General features: G+C 40.0%; 1 non-coding gene across 1 annotated transcript; it reads right to left on the bottom strand.

Annotated features, from left to right (window-relative positions):
- Window positions 1–9,222: 9,222 nt before the first annotated feature.
- Window positions 9,223–9,294, bottom strand: TRNAA-CGC (transfer RNA alanine (anticodon CGC)). Its single transcript has one exon. It is a non-coding gene; the product is annotated as a tRNA-Ala (tRNA).
- Between the last annotated feature and the right edge of the window lie 7,333 nt (window positions 9,295–16,627).

Below are 16,627 nucleotides of genomic sequence, written 5' to 3'. Positions count from 1 at the left end.
ATAGATAGATAGATAGATAGATAGATAGATAGATAGATAGATAGATAAATAGATAGATAGATAGATAGATAGAGATAGATAGATAGACAGATATATAATATATATGTATAGAGACAATACATAGATATATTAGTGATCCAGTACAGAGTGATAGTTCAATACTTGGGAGCTGAACAGATCACTAAGAGAGAGAATGTTTTTTTAGAAAAAGAAAAATAGAGAGTCTAGGATAGAGTCTTAGGGTACACTAACTTATGGAGGATAAAATGATGGTTCAATAAAAGAGAGTGAGAAGTTGCTAGACCCGTAGGAGGAAAACTAGGAAAGAGCAATGTCATAAAAACTCAGGTTTTTGAGAATGTCTAGGAGAAAAGCATGACCAACAGTGTCCAATACTACAAAGAGGAAAAGGATAAGAATTGAGAAAAAGTAATTGGATTTGGCAATTAAGAAATTAGTAGTAATATGAAAGATGCCATGATTGAATATATCATTAGATGACAAGGGATTTACTATCTAGAGACCTAGACCCAATCCCAGTCTTGCTCCCCCTACAATACCCCATTAGAAACTGTGAGTCTCTCTCCCCATCTGTCCCTCAATATTACTATGATGGCTTCTCCTTTCTATATATAATAATCAATCAGTAACCTTTTAGAAGAAAATGATCCCCTATCAATTCCTCATATATTCTACTCCCCATTTCCCTCAATTCTACTCCACCAAGTCCCATTCAAACCTCATCCACCCTTCCACTGTGGCTCTAAAATTCCCATTCTTTCCCTCAGTAATTTTCTTCTTTTGAAATTGACCCAATTAATATTTTTTACCTGATCAATAGTAACTGTAATATATTGAGCCCCAGGTCATTCTCTCTTCTTTCTCAGAGATTTCAGTATCTGGCTCATTATCTTCCTCTTTTTCCCATATCCTACCCTTATCTTATCGGATTTTAATAATATTCATGTAGACACTCCCTCAAACTCTAATAATTTCCCATTTGCTTGACCTTCTTAGGCCTAAGACTTCCTCCTTTACTGCACTTCCATCATACATAGGGATAGTCACATAGATCTTGCTATTAGTCACAAGTGTTCAGTCCTCAAACTATGAACTCTGACATTTCCCTATTTGACCTTTTCTTATGCCTCTTCCTATGTTTCACCCCACCTATATTTGTTCTTTACCTCTTTCCATTTCTCTCAGTACTTTTTCATCCCTATTCTCCTCTCTCTCTAACCTCAACCTAACAATTAATACTTTCACTGCTTCACTTCTTCTGCTCTTGAATCCCTTGCCTCTTCTCCTATCACTACTGTTGTTTTACCAGATCTCCATCCTAGATTACGTTGGAACTTCTAAACAAAGCTGGAGAAAATCCCACAACTTAGTTGACTGGGTCCATTACAAATTCATGTATCCAACAGGGCCCTCAGTGCAACAAGGAACTCCTTTTCCCCTTCCAAATGTATTCTTTGCCTCGCTTCTCACAGAAGCTACTCCAATTTTTTCTCTTCTCTCCTGACCTACCCCACCTCCAACTTCCTCCTCCCCACTCTCTCTCAGATGGGGATCTTGTCCTTACTTTGCTGAAAAATTGAAGCCATTTTATATGATCTCTCTATTTTCCCATTCTTTTCATCTTGAAATCCCTTGATAATCTCCCACTCTATTCTTCTTTCACTTACTTTTTGGCTAAGAGATGGCCCTTCTCCTTGCCATGACCACTCCTTTACATGTATACTTGATTTGAAATGCTTCTGTCTTCTCCAGCAGATTGCACCATCAATCATCATCCCCTTTTTAACTGGTTTCTTCCCTACTGTCTTCAAACATACCCACATTTTCATCATTCTTAAAAAATCTTCACTAGACCCTACCATTTCATCAATCTATTATCCTACATCTCTCCTCTATTGCACATCAAAACTTGAAAAAATTTTCTCTGCTCACTGCCTTCACTTCCTTTCTTCTCACTTCCTCTTCAACCCTTTGTAAACCACCTTTTAGTTTAATCACTCAACTGAAACTGTGCTCTCCAAAGTTACCAGGGATCTCTTAATTGGATGATCTTTTTTCTCAGTCCTAATCTTTCTTAATATCTCCCCTTTAGTTGATACCATTGACCACTCTCTCCTCCTGGATACTCTCTTCTCTCTGGATTTTCACAACACTTGGTCATCTCCAATCTGTCAGACAGCTGCTACTTCTTAGCCTTTTTTTTTGCTGGTCCCCTAAATGTGGGTGTTCTCTAAGATTCTACTTTGACCCCCTCTTCCCATTATACTTTCTCTTTTGACAACATTATCTGTTCCCATGACTTTAAAGGTCATTTTGATGCAGAGGACTCCAAGATCTATAAGGTCAGCTCTAATCTTTTCCCCACCAGTTTTGTATTAGACTTTTTCCTCCCTCATCCAATCAGTTACTAGAAACATATTCTGTTTCTACCTTTGCCCTATTTCTCCCACGTAACCCTTCTTAACTCAAAAAACTATCATCTGAGTTCAAGCCCTTATTACCTTTCACCTAGATCAGGGGAACTTGTGGCCTCAAGGCCAAAGGTTCCCTACCCCTGACCTAGATGCTTGCAACAACTTCCTAAAGTTCTGTGGGTTTTCTCTCTCACCTTTCTAACTCACTCTATTCACTATTGTCAAAATGATGTTCCTTAAGCACAGATCTAGCCATGTGGCTCTCCCACTTAACCAATTCCAGGGGCTTTCTATTGCCTCTAGAATAAAGTATACATTCCTCTGTTAAGCTTCTTAAACCCTATCATTCTATCCTCACCTACCCTTTCATCCCCATTTTCCATTACTTCGACTTCAGCACTCTGAGATCCAGAAATACATAATCCTCCAACTGCTATCTCTTTGCCTTTACATCAGCCATCCCTATTCCTGTAATATATTCCTTCCTTAACTGTCATAAGAGGCTCTCTCTTTAAGATTTAGCCCAGGCATCATATTTTGCATGAAATCTTTCTTGATTCCCCCTCCCAAATGCTAGTGCCATTCCTTCCTAAAGCCTTTGCATTTAAATACTTTGTGTATGTATGTATGTACATAAGTACTCCAGCATTACTCCAGAGAAATTGTGGTCACATCTTCACTTCAGGGTTTTAGGAGTGCCCCAAGGGGTTAGAGATAATAGTTTTCTATTGCTATTGGCTTAAATCTCCATTCTGGTGTGGACTCCTGAATATTAACTACCAGTGACTAGTACCCCCCCAGTTTCATTTAACCAATTAACATTGATTAGTTTTTACAAAAGGATATTTACCTCAAATATTTAGCAAGAAGATCAGAATCATAATTTTTTCCCTAATACCATTCCCCTATAATACTTCAGTCACTAGAAAGAGTGGACACATATTTAACATAGTTCTACATAAGCATTCATCTTACCAAGTTCATATCCAAATGTAGTATAATCTCTGCATGAATTTCTACTTCAGCTATTTCTGGGCATGTTCTAAAGATCCCACCTCTGTCCTCAAGGCCTCAATCCTGGCTTGGTCAGCTGTAAAATTTGGTATGAACTCTACTCCCACATTTCCTGGTGACTTGATCTCCAACTGACCTTTGAAAATTCACAAAAACAGTTATCTCTAGTTTCATTCACCCAGAAGCAGGAAAAATAAATACCGTAAGTGCAGGAGTTCCCTCCCCGCCAACCCTTCCAAAAGGAGCCCATCCATCATATGTGACCTGGTCTTGGAGTCAGACGATCTGAGGTGGAGGACCAAGTTCGGCCATTTATTAGTTATGTGACATTGGGCAAGCCATTCCATCCCCCTAGACCTTCATTGTCCTCATTTGTAAAATGGGGATAATAGTACTCACATTTCTGACACCCTAGAATTGTTATATGGGGGGAGGAACAGTGCTTGGTAAATTGTAATGTTCTCTAAAAATGTGAGTTATTATTTGCTGATTTTTGGAGGCCACCATCTTAATATTAGGTCATTTAAAAAATTTACCCATGTATTCATCTCCCGAATTATAAGTGATACTTCAAAGCCTTTCATATTTCATATGTAGTTTGTATTATTTCTCCCTAAATATGTTCCTTTACTCCCTCATTGAAATACATCTGCTGCTTTCCTGCCCACTCATACAGTCTTGTAAGACCTTTCTTCACTTTATCCCCATCTGCCTGCATTTCACTTTGGAGAAGGGCTTTAGTGTTATCTACAGATTTAATGATTTCAATATCTCTCAATTTCTCTTTCCTCTATCTCTTTATAAAACTAGGAGTTAGGGGTTGGGGTGTATCACATTCAAATATATTTGTTAACTGAAACAAATGTCTTTTCTATGTCCACCAAACTTATTCATTCTTATTGTCAATTAGTCAATTAACATTTATCAAACACCTACTATGTGCCAGTGCTAGGGATACAAAGGCACTGTTTTATTCCTGCTCTCAAGGAGCTTGTAATCTAATAGGGGGGACAACATGCAAACAACTATTTACAAGATAGATATGAAATATACTGTATATTGTTTAGTTATACACACATACACACACACATTCTCAGTCTCTCTCTCTCTACATAAGGTACTGTGGACATGAGCTCCGTAATGCTTATACTAACAAATTAAATAGACCAGAGCTTCTCTTTTTCATAGGGGATTATTAAGACAGTGGAGTAACACAACAACTAGCTAGTCAGGAGAACTTCTGCTGTCCATGGCTGCTTGACATACCAGTGATCTTTTTCGAAGTAAACTTTAGCTGAACTGGGAGAGGCTTGCAATTGCAGAAACCAGACTTGACCAGTTCAGAGAGAAAAGCAATCATCTTGCTTTCTGACTTATCAAAAGAGTAGCAATCCTCCTGCCTTCTGATTTATTATATTTATGGATATCTTCTACCTAGACCCCCACTTCCCACCTGACTTCCCAATTCATTGTATTTCTCCTTTAAACCTGACTTAGACATAAATACCTCAAAAAGTCCTAAATACCTCAAATACATAGAAACATCTCATCCTTTCTTACTCTCCTTTGAGCAGATGAGGACATTGTCTCACTGTTCCAGTTTGCAAGCTTCTTCTTCTCAGGCAATAAATGCAGTTATAATCTTTGTAAACTGTGATCAGATCCTGGCTTATCCGAGGTGCCCCTTTTGGACCTGGAGTTTCTTCCATTTTAGCAATTTACAGGGGTTTTTATTTTATCTTTCTCTCTCTGTATATATATGTACACAAACATATATGTGTATCTATGTATCTATCTGTGTATCTATGTATCTACCAATACACATAGGATAAATTGGGGGGTAATCTCAGAGGGAGGTCAGGAAAATTAAGGAAGACTAAGAAAGACTTTTTTTTTTCAGAAGCTAGGACTTTAGCTAAGACTTGAAGGAAGTCAAGGGAACCAGGTGTAACAATAATGGTAATTTGAAGATCTTCCTTGCCCCTTAATAAGCTGATGGGAATTTGAAGATCTTCCCTGCCCCCCAAATATAATCACATGGAGCCTGTGAGGGGTGAAGTTTGCTGAAGGGTGAAGCAGAGCTTCAGAAAGGAAGCTGGGATTCAGAGGAGTTAGAGCTGGATGAAGGAGAGGAGGCAGCCAAGGAGACAGCTAGGCTTGTGAGGGTTTGTTTGCCCCCATGCTGTGACAGCTAGGCTTGTGAGTATTTGTTTGTGGGAAGGCTAAAGGATGGTGTGGCTCTCTGCTGTGCTATGGTGTATTAACTTTTTTGTTGCTATGATTAATTCAGTTTCCTGGTGTTGGGATTTGACTCCCTGGTGTCTGAATAAATGTTTTGCTTCTGACTCCTGTATGGACAGCCTGTCATATCTTGCAATTGAGAACTATGCTGGCATATTCACAGTCACCATCAGTGCTGTGAATATTTCATTGGTACTACATCAGGAAGCATAAATGAGGAGGGAGAAAATTCCATGCATGAAGAACAGCCAGTGAAAAGGCATGAAGCTCAGGGATGGAGTGTCCTGTTCAAGAAGAGCAAGGAGGCCAATATCACTAGATTACTAGAGGAGAGGAAGGTGTAAGAAGACTGAAAGAAGTCATTTTATGAGGATTTTATGCTTGATCCTAGAGAAGCTAGGAAGCCACAAAAGTTCATTGACTATGGAGGTAACATGGTCAACCTTTGTTTTGGGGAAGATCAATTTGACCACTGAGTGGAAGATGGACTCAAGTGGAGAAGAGATTTTGCCAAGGAGACCAATTAACAGGCTGTTTCAATAGTCAAGGAATAAAGAGATTAGGGCCTTCAATGTAGGTGGTATGGTAGCAATGTCAGAGGAAAAAAGAGGGTCTTTAGAAGACATGTTACAAAATTTCTACTCCCCCCTCCCACCATGTATCATATGGGAGAAATGGAGTAGAAGATCATGTGATTGTTTTAATCAAATTTATGTGAAATCAGCCATTGTGTTTAGGATTAAAAACAGAAAACCAGCACCCTAACTTCCCCATACAGGTCCACTTTACTTCAATTATCCACATAATTGAGAGAGAGAGAAGAAGAAGAAGAAGAAGAAGAAGAAGAAGAAGAAGAAGAAGAAGAAGAAGAAAGGGAGGGAGGGAGGGAGGGAGGGAGGAAGGAAGGAAGGAAGGAAGGAAGGAAGGAAGGAAGGAAGGAAGGAAGGAAGGAAGGAAGGAAAACCCTACAAAAATCCTTCTACCAGATCTTTGTGTGTATCCATTCTTAATACTTGTAAGATCTCACCATCAGATCATTATCCATCTAGCTGACCTCTTAAAGTCTAGCTCAAATACTACCAACTTGGAGAAGCCTTCTCTGATTCCATAAGAAGGAATTAACATTCCTTCCTTCTCCTCCAAAAAATGTAATCCTTTGTTTATGCCACTCATGCATTCCCTATGCATCACATTTCATTTTGTATAAATAAGAAGTTAATTGTTTTAGCCCACTTGAGTGAATATAGGAACACCAGAAAATAACTAATAGGTGATTACAAATTTTTTTTTAATCACTTATCTGACAGAGATAGGAGACCCATCTTATTTACTTTCTTAGTATCACAGAGTTAGAGTCAAAGGGAAATTGAGAGGTCATCTAGCCCATCTTCCCTTATTTTATAGATGAGTAAAGGGGAGCCCCAAGAGGTTACAGCTCATCCAGGTGGTGAGTGACAGATAGGTTCTCTGATTCCCAAGACATGGAACTTTCCACTGCATACTTTTCTTGGACTACTTGTTGATTCTTCAAAACAGCATTCTCTCTTTTTTTTTTTTATTGCTTTTTTTTTTTGTAGTTTATTTTTACAATTTTTTAGTTTACATCATTTATTTCCACAAGATTTTGAGTTACAAATTTTCTCCAGGCATTTACTTTTTACCTCTGTATTTTTGCACTGGTTTGTCCCCCATGCCTGGAAAACCCCTCTTTACCCTTCCCTCCTTGACTAAGGAAGCTTCCTTCAAGGCTCAGCTGAAATTCCAGTTAAGAGGCCTTTCTCTGCTCTTCCCCCACTCTCTCTAATCTGACATGACTGCCTTCCATTTCTTTTTATGTAGCTAATTGTTTCATGTTGTCTCATCAAAACGTGAGCTCTTTGAAGGGTGACTCTCTTTGTTGATTGATCAAACGTGATATTTGTGAAGGTCTTAGCATACATAGTGCCTGGCACATAATAGGCACTATATAAACACTTATTCCCTTTCCACCTTCTCTGTTTCTCCAGAATTTAGCACAGTGACTGGCATATTGTAAATGTCTAATATATGATTTTATCATCAAATTAGAGCTTAATCTACCCTTTCTTCACTGAAAGGAAATACAGGATTGGGAAAATGGAAAAAGTATATATTAAATGTTTACAATATGCTAAACACTGCTAAGTGTTGGAGATACAGAGAAGGGGGGAAAGAGGAAAAGGGAGAAAAGGGGTGGGGGAGAGAAAGAGAAAAAAGGAGGGGGAGGCTGGCCAAGACAAAATGTAATTAAGACCTGTACCTTCTGCTGTGGAGATTACAGTCTCAAAGGGAATAGTTTAATTTGGGGGAGGGAAGAGTGGGAAAGAAAGAGACTTCTGTTAATTTAAAAAAATAAAATACAGAGTTTGCTACTGATGTGGAATGCATTTTCAGATGAGGCCACTCACTGTATTGTTAGTTTTGCTTAGTTGTTTACTTTGTTGCAAGAAACAGAGTGGGACAAAATGTTTGTAATGGAAAAACAAAACACATCAATATATATATTTTTTAATTTAGTTTGAGGATGTATTTCCCCCTTGATAATTATTATGAACTTCCAAATGCCACAGTTTTCTCATCCTCTTAAGCTCCCAAGGTCATTTAAAATAAAATTTCAAAACTGTTTGAATTATTTCCTTTTTTAAAAAAAGTTATCTAGAGTACAACCTCAACAAATTTTTTCTAGCTGTACTGCTACAGGTCCTCTGATGGATTATCAGCATTTTGAGGGCAGGGACTTCCTTTTATTTATCACCAGCTCACCCTCAGGGCCAATCTTAGTGGTGTGCACACAGGAAGCATTTATATATTGGTTTTATTGAACTGAAAGGGAAAAGCTAGTTTTAAAATTATCTTAACTACTTGAGGATTCTGTACTTTTTATCTGGTAGTGACCTCTTTTATTAAATATTTAATGCTTAACTATTCACAAAGGTCAAAAGAAATGAATGAAATGTGAACTTAAGATGTAGTCGACTTTTCAATATATTTCTAATATTTTATTCCAGAAAAAAAAATTGTGTATTTTCATTTGAGTTTCCAATACAGACTACATTAACAATAGCAGTAACCGATAGAAGTCGATTGTAGGGCAGATTTTACCGTATTCCTCACAAGACTTTTGGGAGGGTATGTCTCGTGGGCACAGCTGGTCCTCCGATGGGAATCTCGCCCGCAGTGCGGGGGGCCTGAGTTCGATTCCTGATTAATAATATGATCGTAACATTTTAACTTTATAAAACAGAATACATGGAGCTACCTCAAGTCCTAGACTTGAGAGTCAGCTCTTTTGCGATTGATGGGTCAACACGAAGTGAACTGTTTTCCTTTTTAACTTCTGTTTCACAGCGGCTGGTCATCTGATTTTATCTCTATTTGTCTCCTTCTGTATTTAGCAATTATGAAATCTTTCATGAAAAGCAGAAAGAAGTCAGTTTTAGTATTTCCAATTTTGGCGGAAAAAGTTGTTAAAAATAGTAGGCATCCGAAAAATTTTTTTAAAATCACAGCTTTTTGGAGATGCCGGGGATTGAACCCGGGACCTCACACATGCGAAGCGCGCGCTCTACCACTGAGCTACATCCCCCAGCTATTTTCAGGAGCTCCGCTCTGGGTATTCATTCGTTGTCTGCCAGGGACGCGTTCCTCGTGATCGGATTAAAATTGTTGGTGTCTCATCTTTTCCTCGTACTCTGAGGGACTGTGGCTCCCCTCCCCCACATGTACGCGAGCAGTTGGCTCCGGGGGCTCCTCCATCCGAGGGCCTAAGGGAGGACTCACGGGCACGCGCGGAGGCGGGAGGCGCGCTCTCGGAGCCTCCGCGGCCGGTGCTCAGGCTCTGTTTCCTGAGCGGCCGCGGGAACCCGCGTGTGGATAGGCAAAGGCCGCGTCCTGGCATAGCGCTTCGTGGGCAGTTGGGGCAGTTGGGGCAGTTGGGGCGGGGTGGAAAGGTGTGCTCGTTACTACTGGATCTTCTCCGCTTGCGTCTCATCTGTTATATACTAGCTCTTTTTCAGGGGGATGGAGGGGGCGGTGTGTGAATATGTGTGAAAATGCCCTGGGCGGGAGATGGCGAGGGGAGGCTTTGCGGCGCCGCGGGGCTCAGTGGCCCCTAAGACTCCGAGGCCTGGTTACCCGCATCCCAGGCACAGGGCCCTGCCAACCATGTTGCCCAAAAGGAGATACTCTTTCCTGGCCCAGCAGAGGGTTTCCAGGGGTCAGCACCTCTTCTGGCTTTTGAGGTCCCCAAGACATAATAAAAATTAAGGTTCATGATAGCACAATATTGCAACAAAAGTGGGAAATGTGGGACACAGTTTTATTAATGTATTAAAATTTTTTTTTCTGGATTACACCCTCTCCTTTGCCATCGGCCCCCCCCCCCCCCCATGTAATTGCATTGCAGATTTAATGCACCACTTGCAAGCTCGAGAAAGCCATTGAAATTTCCTTGTCCTATTGTTGCCTTGCTAAATTACCTAAATTACCGGATACCTTGGAAGGCTCCTTGGAGTTAGAGGCCTAGCTAGGCTACCCTCCTGGCCTGCCTTCTGATGGAGCTGGGCCTAAGCAGAGGATCCAGATGCACCCCACACAGTGCTTGGCACATATTAAATGATTAACAAATAATATCGTTGGTATTGTGGGTACCATCAAGACCCCTACTCTTATGCCCATCTTCTTTGGCCTCTCAACAACACCTAGTGCTCCAGAGCTTTCCTCAAAAACAACCACAAACAATATCCCACCTCAAAGCTACCCTGAATCCCTTTACATTAAAGCTAGATTTAGTGTCAGAGCACAAGATTAAAAATTCTGGCTCTATTTAACACAGGGCACTTAATTGCCTTGGGCAAGTCATTTAACCTTCTCTCCAGACCAAACTGTAAATTGAGAGAGGGCGGACTAAGGACCCAAACTTTTTGTTGTTGTTTTGTTTTAGCTTTGAATCAGTGTATCCTGTGATATCCAACAGATCCACAAATAAGCCAAAAAAACTTTTGGTAAAGAAATCTACACCATCCGTTAGATGTGGAAAAGTTGGCATTCTCCCTACTCTTCCTTCCCCCATTTTATGTCTTTCTACTTTACTAGCAAAATCATTGAACCAGGCCAAGGTCTTAGGTGTAATTAACTGGAGAAGACTTCAGAACATACTTCTACAGGTTGAGGCCCAAAGTTTATTTTACTGCAAATGATTAAAAATCCTGTAGCATATTTCCACAACAAAAATGTTAAATTATTCTACTAAACACACATCTTGGTATCCAAGATTGTATGTTGACTAAAACACATATATAAAACACATACCCACTAATAACAATATTATATTAATACTCTCAACTTTTTGTGATAAAGGGAGCCCAAGATAATAACAGATGAAATAAATGCACAGAAAATCCACCAATTTCATTTTGCCCCAACTTTCTCTCCCAATCAGTACAGCAGGGCCATCCATAAGGGAAATAGAGTAGAAGAAATGTGTCTTTTGGCCCAGGCCTTTTATAATGTCCTTTCCCTCAGGGCTTCCAGTATCATCCAGCTGCCCAAAGAACCTTACCCTAGTACTCATCTTCTCTGGGCTTACCTTTTCTAGCCTATAGCTTCAGAGCACTCCTAAACATCATTTCCAAAGATCTCTCTACTCAAAATAAAGCTACCCCACATTCCATTTCCTTAAAACCCCATTCTCAGAAACTGGATGGCTAATTAATACAATAAACTAATTCCTGTTGAGATGTTAATGTGTTACCCCTCCTAGGTATTAGGAAATTGACTTAAAGGGTTGGAACTAAAATTATTGAGGTAGGCCCTTGGGGGCAATTTGTGGCATTCCAAGTGGGTTCCAGTTTCCCAGCAGTCTAATCACCCTTGGGCTTTTGGGAGCACTGCCTTGGTGGGCAAGTCTTGCTACTCCAGTTGGTAACTGCTTTTTCCGCCTCCCCAGCTCCCTGACCACAACCCACTCAAATCACTTAAAAAATCACTTTTATATGCCCATCTTCTATTTTGGAGGTACCATTAGTACAAAGATTCTGTATTCTGTCTCTAACAACAGCTAATAAACAGTAAATTACTTTTTTACTTTCCTCTCACCTTTCTAGCACCTGGTAGGGGTGACTACCTGGACTTCAGTTTCCTTTTCTCTAAAATGAGGTTGGATTGAATGGCTTCTAAGATCCTCCTTCCTCACCTCCCCACCCCAAATCCAGTGATCCGAGTAAGTAAAATAGAAGGCAGGAAGCCAAAGAATAAAGTAGGAAAAGTTAAAAATCTGTGTAATCCATAAATGGGGAATTTTCTAAAGTTGAATGTCTGCTCTGAATAATTTAAGTGTTATTTAAATAGAGTTTAAAATAAAATTGTACTCTTCAAGAGAACAAACCATGTGCTGATTTGAAGTGTTCTGAGGGGCTGTCATGTGGAAAAGGGTTCAGGTTTATTCCTTATTTTGGGTTACTCTGCAGGGCAAAATAATCAATAGGACAAGTAACAGGAAGGCATATTTCCTAGAAGAGCATCTCATCAATTACATAGTTCAAACAATAGATTGGGCAGCTAGGTGGTTCAGTAGGTTGGGTTCCAGGCCTGGTGTCAGGAAGACCTGGGTTCAAATTTAGCCTCAGACACTTACTGGCTCTGTGACCTTGGACAAGTCCCTTAAACCTTATTACCTCAGTTTCTTCATCTGTAAAATGAGCTGGAAACCAGTATCTTTGCCAAGAAAATCCCAAATGGGATCACGAAGAACCAGATGTAGCATTTGATACTGTTAACCCCCTTTTCCTCTTGGCTCCTCACTCTTCCCTAAATGTCCATGACACTATTGTCTGCTGGCTCTCCTTCCTGTCTAGTTACTCCCTTCTAAGCCTTTATGTAGGTGACTCTCCATATTCAGCTCTAGTCTCTCCTCTGAACTGTGTCATCAATTGCCTATGAGACACTGAAATTCACCTAAATGCTCTGTAGCCATTTTGCACTTAGCACAGTGCCTGGTACACAACAGACACTAAATGAATGCTAGCTGACTGATTAACTGACTGATCTCAAACTCAGAATGTTCAAAACAGTTCCCATTTCTTTTTCCCCAGATCCTCCTTTCAAGCTTTCTTGTTTCATTTGAGGTCATCAACGTTCTTCCAGTCACCGAAGTTTGGGGTCTTCTCAACTCTCTTCTCCCTTACCCTCACTTCCAATGAGTTGTCAAATCTACATTCTGCCTCCACAATACATTCTACAGTCTCCCCTTCCCGGTCTTCCCCATACACACAGTCATTCTCCTGGTTCAGACCTTTATCGCCTCCCATCTGGACTATTGCAATTGCCTAATTGTTTCAAGCAGAAATTACTTTCTATGTATTTTGTCTTTAGAGGTAGCTAGATGATGGTAGATAGAGCACTGGATTTGTAGTCAGGAATTCTACTCACACACTTAACTAGCTGTGTGATTCTGGAAAAGTCACAGCCTCTCAGTCTCAATTCCCTCATCTGAAAAGGAGAATAATAATAGAACCTATCCACAGGGATGTTATAAAGATCAAATTAGATTATATGTATAATGTATAATAAATACATAAATGTATATATATTATATGCACATATATATGTTTTGCAAACTTTGAAACACTATGAATGTAAACTATTATTTAATCATATATATATATATATATATATATATATATATATATATATATATATATGTTGTTCCCCTCTCTCTAGCCCACTAGAACATAATCTACTATACTTGAGATCAGGCACCACTTAATTTTTTTTTTAATTTGTATTTCCAGTGCTGAGCACAGTGATTGGCACATAGTAGGCATTTAATCAATTCTTGTCAAGTGAATGAATACAGAGGAGGAAACTGAAGCTCAGTTTAAGAACTTAGCAAAGGTCATACACATAGTAATTAACAGAGACAGGATTCAAACAACTTTTTATATATTTCATAGAAAGTAATTTCTGATGGGCAGGCACTAGCAACTTTTGGTTATCAGAAAAAGACTTCCTGAAGGAGGTAGTAGACCAATTGAACTTTCAAGGAAGTTGAGTAGAGGTGAGCACATTCCAGAACTAGGGTATTGGGCAGATTTTGCAGTTTTATGCAAAGGCATGGAAAGTCATATACTGGAAACCACATTTGGTTTGGACAAAATATATGACAGGTGAAATCTGTTTGGAAAGACAAGTTTGAGCCAGATTATGAAGGGCTTTAATTACCAAACAGAAGAGTTTTATTTTGTGCTAGAGACAAGAGGGAACCACTAGAGTTTCTTGACCAGTGGGAGTAACATGGTCAGACTGGAGTTCTGAGGATTATCAATTTGGCGACAATGAGAAGGATGTTTTGGAGTGGTAAGAGATTGGAGACAGGAAGAACAGAGTGATTCAGATTCCAGTTCTTAAACTTCTGATCTCTTGCATGACATCATCCTACTTTACAAGCTGGCAGGATAAATAGCAGTTGTAGGGACACAGTAACTCCAGGATGTAAGGAGATGAGCCAGAAAGACTAGGTGGCATAGCAGCAGCATATCAAAGGAGAAACTGAAAGAAGAAAGTTAAAGGCCTGAGGTAGTGAAGAAAAGGGAGCATAGAAGAGGGCTATCCAGTTACTACAGGACTCTCAGAGCAGTAAATAGTCAATAAGTAGTAGGCACATACTATGTGCTAGGCACTGTGATAAGCCCTGGGGATACAAAGGCAAACCAACCGACATTCACACTGGTGACAGAGGTTGTATTCAAATCCTCAAGGACTAAATTGAGTCCCTCCTCTATCAACCCTCCCCCCAAGTCTATTCTTTATCCAACGTTGTATCCTTATTCCTGTATAGTAATAGACACTGTAATATGCATTCTGCTTGCCTAAATTTTTCCTGCTTCCTGATTTTTTCCTCAACATAGAGAGGCCAGGGGTTAACTAGAAATAAGCATAAATTTAAATTAGGGCAAAGAACCAAACTTCTGCCCAATGTTAACAATTTTTCCGACTGGAGGGTCTGAGCTATTGTGATTAATTATTAGACTACTAACTTTTTTCATCCATTGCAACTTCCACAAAACACAGTGAGGCGAGAGAATGGGAGGGGGTGAGGTAGAAACCCAAAGACTAGTATATTACCCCTAGGCTAAAAAGTGAGTGTAACGTAATGTAATTTTGAATTTGAGGATCCCTTTGTGTTGGCAAAAGTAGCAGGTACTGAACACTTAGTAACTGATCAAGCCTCTGTTTGGGGGAGCAGAAGGTATGAACTCCTGTCTCCTGTTGCTGACATAACAGGGAGGGGTTGGCTGACAGAAGTAGGTAATACTGTGTATATAAGAAAAGCCCCAGAGAGGCACAGTCAGAATTTCCTTGAGACCTAGACCTGGTGGCAGAGCAGCTACAGAAGAAGGGAGAACGGAGTCCTGAGAACTTGTGGTGGTGGAGCTTCTTCTGAATAGGATCCCAGAAGCCCAGAGCCCAGAGCCAGGAGGCCAGGAGCCCAGGTGACTGAAATATGACTGGGATGCTGAGACTTTGTTTGCAGCTTGGTTGAGCCTTGAATTCCTTGGAACAGAAATGGTGAAGGATCTGACATGGATCAGACCTTGTGAAGTTCAGTGTGGAGCAGGACCTGCCCAGAAATCTGGTCAAGGAACTGGGAGCTGTCTGCCATGGAACCCAGGTGACAGTTTGGTGAATCCAGGTAGAATCTGGGACCATGGAAGGGGATCCAGGGAATCTGAGAACAGGCCCCAAGTCAAGATGAAAAGACCTCTCCTTGGGTACTGAGTAATTATGGAATTATAGTTTACTAGTGACCTAAGGGGTGGAGGATTTTGTGTATGGTACTTAGTAAAACTTTGCTGAATAAGTGACTGATTGTGCTTTGAGATATTACTGATAAGTGACTGATTGAGTTAATCAAGATTTTGCCCCACGAGTGGAAGATTTTGACTTGTAGTTTGAGACTACTGATAAGTGACTAATTGAGTTAACTTAAGAATGACTTTGAGATCCAAAGGATACTTTGAGACTATGTTGTGAATATTATGTTGTGATTTTCTGTGATAAGTTGTAATATTGTGAATGCTGTACCTTGATTTCCTGTGGATGTTTTGCTTTGATTTGTTATGGAATAAATAGAATGATCACTATACTGAGTAATCAGAACCTTAAAAGCTGTTCAGAGTAGCATTCTTCTGGAAAGCTTCTGTGCATGGCATTACAGTGAGCTAATTTTCATAACTGGGTAGGGCCGATTAAATGTCCAGATTGCATATGGAATAAGGAGGAGAAGACAATGGGCCAAGAAAAAATTTCTTCATACTACCCCTCCAGGGAAAAGACAGACTCTGTGTAGGGAAGATTCAGCTCTGCCACATCCAATGGGAAGGAAAGAATAGAAGAGATTGAGTACTAGCTAGCACCTCTATACTACAATGGTGTTATTGTAGCAGCAAGCACCCCAGCCTCCCCAGGGTTGCTGCCACCACAGGTTCTTGGATATGCTTTGATAAAGGAAAGCAACTCAAAATGGATTAACAAGCTTACTTTAATCAGTCAAATATGTATCATTTACCTAGTTCAAGGGGAAAAGGTCAGCACCCCGAACTTCAGAATATACAGACAGAATTATAAAGACAGAGAAACAGATCAAGTAGACAGATTTCCAAATTGTCCAACAATTACATCCATACCGAATCAACATCTGGGTTTTCAAAGCCAGGGGACTCTCAACAACAGCTTTCCAGAGTTTCATCTGATCAAATCACAGAACACTTCTCAAAGTGAGCCCCAAAACAAAGCTACACATCAGGGTTTATATAGCCTTCTCCTGGCTCAGAGAATGTAACAGCCTTCTGGACCCACTGGCCAATCAAAAAGTATCTTCTGAAAAACAAGCCTCCCACCCCAGGCTCCAGGTGCACTTT

Source organism: Petaurus breviceps, unplaced genomic scaffold (genome assembly GCF_028583685.1).
Source record: "Petaurus breviceps papuanus isolate PSGF00001 unplaced genomic scaffold, PetGlider_PUasm1.0 91133, whole genome shotgun sequence".
NCBI lineage: Eukaryota > Metazoa > Chordata > Mammalia > Diprotodontia > Petauridae > Petaurus > Petaurus breviceps.
This window is presented reverse-complemented; position numbering and strand designations above follow the sequence as displayed.